This window comes from Peromyscus eremicus, chromosome 3 (assembly GCF_949786415.1).
Source record: "Peromyscus eremicus chromosome 3, PerEre_H2_v1, whole genome shotgun sequence".
NCBI classification, from domain to species: Eukaryota; Metazoa; Chordata; class Mammalia; order Rodentia; family Cricetidae; genus Peromyscus; species Peromyscus eremicus.
This window is the reverse complement of record NC_081418.1, coordinates 99,531,033-99,538,491: the sequence shown is the minus strand read 5'-3', so window position 1 is coordinate 99,538,491 and position 7,459 is coordinate 99,531,033.

The window sequence follows — 7,459 nt, the reverse complement described above, 5'->3', positions numbered from 1 at the left end:
GGAAATAAACCACTGAAGTGGAGACCAGCAGTACATGGCCAATACAAAACAAACTCAACGGCATCTTTGGAGGTTGTTTGTCTCATAGTGTTAAGTCCGGGCATTTTCTGTTTTGTTTTGTTTGTCTACCTTACACATCCTTCTAGTATATATTATATCTTCCAGTTTGGGTTTTTATGGTATCCCTGAGTGTGTGAATGTGTGTCTATATCTATATCCATTTCTTGTGCCTTTTCTTTGGCTCTTTTTCTCATTTGGTTGTTTTGTCATATTCTGATTTGTTTGTTTTTTATCTTATTTTCTTTTATTTCATTTTACTATTATTCCTTAGATGCCTGTTTATTTTCTAACAAGGGACAGAAAGGGTTTGTATCCAAATGCAGAGAGAGGTGGGAGGAATTAGGAGGAGTAGGGGAGGGGAAAACATAATCAGAATATAGTGTATGAAAAAATCTATTTTCAATAAAAGAAAAAAGACTTACTTGTTTTTATTCTATGTGTTTGAATGTTTTGCCTGCATGTATGTATGTATGTGTACCACATGTGTGCCTGGTGCCCACAGAAGTCAGAAGATGGTGTCAGATCTGCAACTAGAGTCACAGAAGGTTGTGAGCCACCCTGCTGGTGTGAGGAACCAAACTTGGGTCCTCTGCAAGAGCAGTCAGTGCTCTTCACCCTGAGGCATCTCTTCAGCACCTCAACTTTTTTTGAGAGAGGATTTGGGACCTCTGGGACTCAATGACTAGGCTAGGCTGACTGGTCGGCCAGCGAGTTCCAGGGATTCACCTGTCTCTGCCTCCTTAGCACTAGGCTTACAGAAACACTCACCAACTTTTTAATGTGGGCTCTAGGAGTCCCACTCAGAGCCTCGTGTTTATGTGGCAAGCACTTTACGGACAGCCGTCTCCTCAGTCCCTAAAGTGGCAATTTTCATGAGGAGAATGCAACCACATGCTGTGTAATTTGACATTAATAAATGTGTATGCATACAAAACATCTGGAGGAAAAAACAAAATGAAGTAAAAAGGAAAAAAATAGCTTTCAACCCCACCTGAAGTACTAGTCCTCTGGCCCTCTACAGCCTGTCGTTTTGGAAAGGATCAAAGGTGTGTTCCAGGGCTAGAGAGATGGCTCAGCAGTTAAGGGCACTTGTTCTTGCAGAGGACCTAGGTTCAGTTCCCAACCCTCACATGTGTGCGAACACACACACACACACACACACACACACACACACATACACGCAAAAAAAAAAAAAAAAAAAAAAAAAAAAAAAAAAAAACCACGGCCTGTTGAGGGCCACTCACAGCCTGCCATCATACCGTCTGCTGCCTACAAGGGAATCCCTGCACCATTAAACCCGAAAAGACTCCTAGCCCAGGGCTGGGGATATGACTCAGTTGGTAGAGCACTTGCCTAGCATGCACAAAGCCTTGAGTTCCATGTTCATAAACTGGACATGGTGGTGCACACCTGTAATCCCAGCACTAAGAAACTCAAGGTCATCCTGACTACACAGACTTATGATCCAAACAGCACCTTTGCTCTGCGAAGGTCATGAAGCCGGCCTATCATTTGGAACTTCAAACACAAAACACTGGAGAAAATTCTAGATTTCCCTTTAGTGGTTTCAATGTTTCCTTTTAAGCAATGAATTTCACACTCTTTCCAAACAGATGCCTCCTGCCTCCCTTTCTTTGTTTGTGTTTTGTTTTGTTTTCCTTTGTTTTGTTGGGATTTTGTGGCCCTGTTTTGTTTTTTGTTTGTTTGGTTGGTTCTAAACCCACATGCAGGCTGCAAGTTGACCCTGCCCTGCCCCTCTAACCACGTCCAAAAAGCCAGAGTGTGCAAAGACACACCCAGTCACTGTACCCACCCTCCCCCGCTTCCCCTGCCTCAGTCTCACCATTGTGTCCAAGGCAGCTGTAGAACAATGGATTCTTAGCAGATGATGGTGTCGCCCATCTCCTCAAGCCAGCAACCCCAGTTATTCCCGGCATCCGCAGTCAGCATTTTATAGCCTCTGTGACATTTGCAAGCTAACCTCCCACTTCTCTCAGCAGTTGGAGAAAAAAAGGAAGGACAGAAGGCCACTCTTGTCACCACTACTGACAGAGAAGCTCATCCTTCTCTGAGAGGATGAAAAAAGATAAATTTCACCTCCTGAATTGGAAAGCCTGAGTTCCTGAAGAAAATAATAATAGTAATAATAGTAATAATAATAATAATAATAATAATAATAATAATAGTACATTCCCCACTGCCTGACCTTTCCAGAAAAAGCAAAAGTAGACAGAGGTCTCCCTGGGGGAATAATTGATGAGAGGAGAGCCAGCTTTATGGAAAGAGCTGCCCACCATCCCCTGAAGCTTGTGATTCCCACGTGCCCCCCAGAGTTACAGCATTTTCCCGCCAGTTCTCCTGGGTCTGAAGACTCAGGCTCCTGGAAGCCTGCCCCACCTTCAGCACAACATACAGCCATACACCGTAACTAACCATCAGCAAGACCTTGCCCACTCTCCATCTGTGAGCTGAGAACCTGCTCATTCTATACTCCTCAAGCAAAATGCTTGCCCCAGACAGTGATGCTCAGGACTCAAAATGGTGACTGCCCACCTGCCAGGTGAAGAGTAGCACAGAGCTGCTGCTAGAGACCCTCTGTGGTTGTACCATCCGTGGGAGGGTAATATAACATAATGGCATGGCTGCTAGAGACTTGACTGTCTGGATTTAACCTTCTCTCTACCAGTGCTGACAGGAGAGCCATCAATGGCTTCTCATATTCTCTCAACCTTAGCTCCTTCTTATTAAAAACGAGTTGAGCCAGGCGGCGGTTAATCCCAGCCCTCGGGAAGCAGAGCCAGGCGGATCTCTGTGAGTTTGAGGCCAGCCTGGTCTACAGAGCGAGATCCAGGACAGGCACCAAAACTACACAGAGAAACCCTGTGTCGAACAAACAAAGAGTTGAGGAGAATGACATCAGGTAGGACAGTTGAGAAAGTTAGCCTTTACCGGCTGAGTCACCTGGGGTCCCTTCCTTACCTTTTGGTGAATGGGACCTGTGGTGGCTTGAATATGAGTGTTCCCCATAGGTTCATAGGTTTGAATGACTAGTTACTAGGGAGTGGCACTATTTGAAAGGATATGGCCTTGTTGGAGGAAATGTGTCACTGGAGACAGGCTTTAAGATTTTCAAAAGCCCAAGCCAGGCCCAGTGGCTCTCTCTCTTCCTGCTGCCTATGGATCCAGATGTAGAACTCTCAGCTGTTTCTCCAGCACCATGTCTGCCTGCACGCTGCCAAGCTCCCTACCATGATAAAAATGGACTAAACCTCTGAAACTGTAAGCCAGCCCCAGCTAAATGCTTTCTCTTATCAGAGTTGCTGTGGCCACGGTGTCTCTTCACAGCAAGAGAACACTGACTAAGATGGAGTTTACAACTCTCTCAGCAGGTGTTGAAGTTGGTGAGCAACACCACCTCTGCGGACGCCTCAGGAGGGTTTCTCCATCTGGCAGCTTCCCTCTTTGCAGCAGGAGAGAAGAAAGAGCCTCTTCTCCTAGTACCAGCATAGAAGAACCAAGAAAGGATTCTGATGAGCCCTGTTTAGATCACACGCTCATCCCATCCAACCACTATAGGCAAATGGGTGCAGTGTCCTGATTGGCTAAGCATCTGCTTTTGTACTCCTTTCTATTGGACCATCAAAATTGGTCAGTGCCAGGAAGGAGCAGGGATGGTAACCTGTTACCAATGAGGAGAGGTGAAAGACACCAACCATGGTATCAGATGCCCAGTGCAGGAAGCATCTATGGTGATCATATCACCGTTCTTTTTCTCTACAATTGAGACTTGCTTTTAGGAGACAGAAGTGGTGGCACATGCCTTTAATCTCAGCACTCCCAGGAGCAAAGCCAGGTGTATCCCTGTGAGTTCAAAGCCAGCTTAGTCTATACAATGAGTTCCGGGACAGCCAGGGCTACACAGAGAAACGTTGTCTCAAAAAATAAAAAGACTCAGTTTTAGGGCTGGCAATAGGCCCCAGTGGACAAAGGTGACTGCTACCAAGTCTTATGACCTGAGTTCCATCTTCAGAAACCACGTGGTGAAAGGAGAGAACAGACTCCCACAAATTGTTTTCTGAGCTCCACATACTTGCCATGGCATGCCCCTGTCCATGCGCTACACATGTGCACACAGAATAAATAAAACATAAAAAGCTCCTATTTAAGAAAAAAATCTTCAAGATTCAGTTTTACTATTCAATATATTTCTGCCCCTTAAAGCACCGATTGTTTCCAATTAAATTTAAAATATACTAATACATGATAGCTAGTGTAATACTCATATGTAATATTTCTAGGAAAAGTCTCTCCACATTAAGAATGAGAAAAACAGGGCTGGAGGCTTGCCTCTGCCGTTATGAACACTTGCCGCTCTTGCAGATGTCTGGGGTTAAATTCCCAGCACCCATACGATGGCTCACATCTGTCTCCAACTCCAGTCCAAGGGAATCCGACTCCCTCTTCTGACCACCAAGAGTACTAAGAATACATGCTGTGAACATACATACATGCAGGCAAAACACTCGTACACATAAAACAACAAAATAAGTAAAATAAAAAAAAATGAGAAAAATAGGGTCCAAAGAGATGACTCAGTCGCTAAGAGCACTTGCTGCTCCTGTAAAGAACCTTCACGGAACTCACAACTGCCTGTAACTCCCATTCCAGAAGATCCTATGTCCTTCTCTGGCCTTCTGGACCACTGCATGAACATGGTACACATAGAAACATGTAAATATACATTCATGTACATGAAAAACAAACCTTTAAAAAGAAAAAAGAAGCCAGGCGGTGGTGGCGCACACCCGTAATCCCAGCACTCGGGAGGCAGAGACAGGCAGATCTCTGTGAGTTCGAGGCCAGCCTGGTCTACAAATCAAGTTCCAGGAAAGGCGCAAAGCTACACAGAGAAACCCTGTCTCAAAAAGAAAGAAAGAAAGAAAGAAAGAAAGAAAGAAAGAAAGAAAGAAAGAAAGAGAAAGAGAGAGAGAGAAAGGAGAAAGAAAGAAAGAAAGAAAGAAAGAAAGAAAGAAAGAAAGAAAGAAAGAAAGAAAAAGAATGAGAAAAGTAGGTCACTTGTCTTATTTAGGTTTCTATTGCTGTGAAGAGACACCATGACCACAACAACTCTTATAAAGGAAAACATTTAATTGGCTGGTTTACAGTTTCAGTGGTTTAGTCCATTATCATCATGGTAGGACATGGTGGCATGCAGGCAGACATGGCACTAGAGAAGTAGCTGGGAGTAGAAAAGGAGCTACATCTTGATACTGCAGGCAACAGGAAGCAAACTGAGGTACTGGGCATGGCTTGAGCATATATGAGACCTCAAAGCCCTCCTCCAAGGTGATGCACTTCCTCCAACAAGGCCACACCTACTCCAACAAAGCCACGCCTCCCAATAGTGCCACTTCCTATGAGCTTATGGGGGCCAAGTACACCACTCTAGGCTATAAAAACAAAAGCCCATTTTTAAAAAAAAGAATGAAAAGTGTTTATCAGTTATTTTCTAGACCCATTAGGTCTACAGGAATAAATACAATCAACCTTCTTAGGTTCCCAAGAATCCCCCATTGAATCTACAAAGCAGTCTTCTTTGGTGGGAAAGAAATAGAAGCCACTTCCCAAGTGTTCTCCCACTCTATCTCTCACCTCTACTTCTGGTACTTCTGTGGCTACTCAGGTGCATTCTTGAATTTCACAGGTCACCTATTCAAGGTGCAGCTTTCTTCCAGGGAGCCAAAGGGGACCCATCCTGGGAGGATGTTGAACTTGTGTATTAGTCAAGGTTCTCTAGAGAAACAGAACTGGTAGAATGAATCTATGTATGCAGAGAAAGGAGATTTATTAGAATGGCTTACAGGCTGTGGTCCAGCTAGTCCAACAATAGCTGCCTGTCAATGGAAGGTTCAAGAATCCAGTTCAGTCCATGAAACTGGATGCCTCAATTGGCCTTCAGTATATGCTGAAATTCCAAAGTAGGTTATAATGTCAGTGAAGGGATGGACTTGCCAGCAAGATCAAATGAGCAAGCAGGCAGAGAACAAGCTTTATTCTTCCATGTCCTTTATATAGGCTGCCAGCACAAGGTGTGGTCCAGATTAAAGGTGTATATTCCCACCTCAAAAGACCTGGATTAAAGGTATATCTTCCCACCTCAAAAGTTCTGGATTGAAGGTGCATCTTCCCACCTCAAAGATCTGGATTATAAGAAGATCTTCCCACTTCAAATGACTTAATTAAGAAAAAATGTAGGGCTGGAGGGATGGCTCAGAGGTTAAGAGCCTGACTGCTCTTCCAGAGGTCCTGAGTTCAATTCCCAGCAACCACATGGTGGCTCACAACCATATGTAATGGGATCTGGTGCCCTCTTCTGGCCTGCAGGCAGAAAACTATATACGTAATAAATACATTTAAAAAAAAAAAAAAGAAAAAGAAAAAATGTAGCTAGAGTTTTCCTGTCTGGCCCACAGTCAGGACAAATCTCCCTCACCCGCCAGTCCCACAGCCGACCAAGTAAACACAGAGACTTATATTGCTTACAAACTGTATGGCCGTGGCAGGCTTCTTGCTAACTGTTCTTACATCTTGAATTAATCCATTTCTATAAATCTGTACCTTGCCACATGGCTCGTGGCTTACCGGCATCTTCACATGCTGTTTGTCATAGTGGTGGCTGGCAGTGTCTCTGACTCAGCCTTCCACTTCCCAGCTTTATTCTCCTCCTTGTCCCGCCTATACTTCCTGCCTGGCCACTGGCCAATCAGTGATTTATTTATTGACCAATCAGCAACACACTTGACATACAGACCATCCCACAGCAAAAAAATAGCTGGGTGGTGGTGGTGCACGCCTTTAATCCCAGCACTTAGGAGGCAGGGGCAGGTAGATCTCTGTGAGTTCGAGGACAGCCTGGGCTACAGAGTGAGTTCCAGGACAGGCTCCAAAGCTACACAGAGAAACCTTGTCTCAAAAAACCAAAAAAAAAAAAAAAAAAACAAATAAAATAAAATAAATAAATCCCTCAGAGGTGTGCCCAGCTGCTTGGGTTTAGTTAATTCCAGATGTAGTCCAGTAGACAGCTTGGATACTTACTTTGACTTCCTGGGATTCCCTGAGAAACTTAGTACTGACACCAACTTTAACCTCTTCAAAAGCAAAAACGAAATAATAATAAATTAACCAGGATAGCCAAACCTGTTCCCATTTCAGTGCTGGGAGCCCGTGGACAGTGACTGGCCTCCTACATTCCGGTAGCTTTCAGGTCTCTGGCTCTATCAAGGGGTCTACCCTGTCCCTCTTCTTCAGGTGATCAGTACTTCAGGCTCCTGCAGAATTCTGGAACGCCTCCCTCCCTTAGACTATCCCGGAAATGACCTGCCATAGTGTATAGGTAACT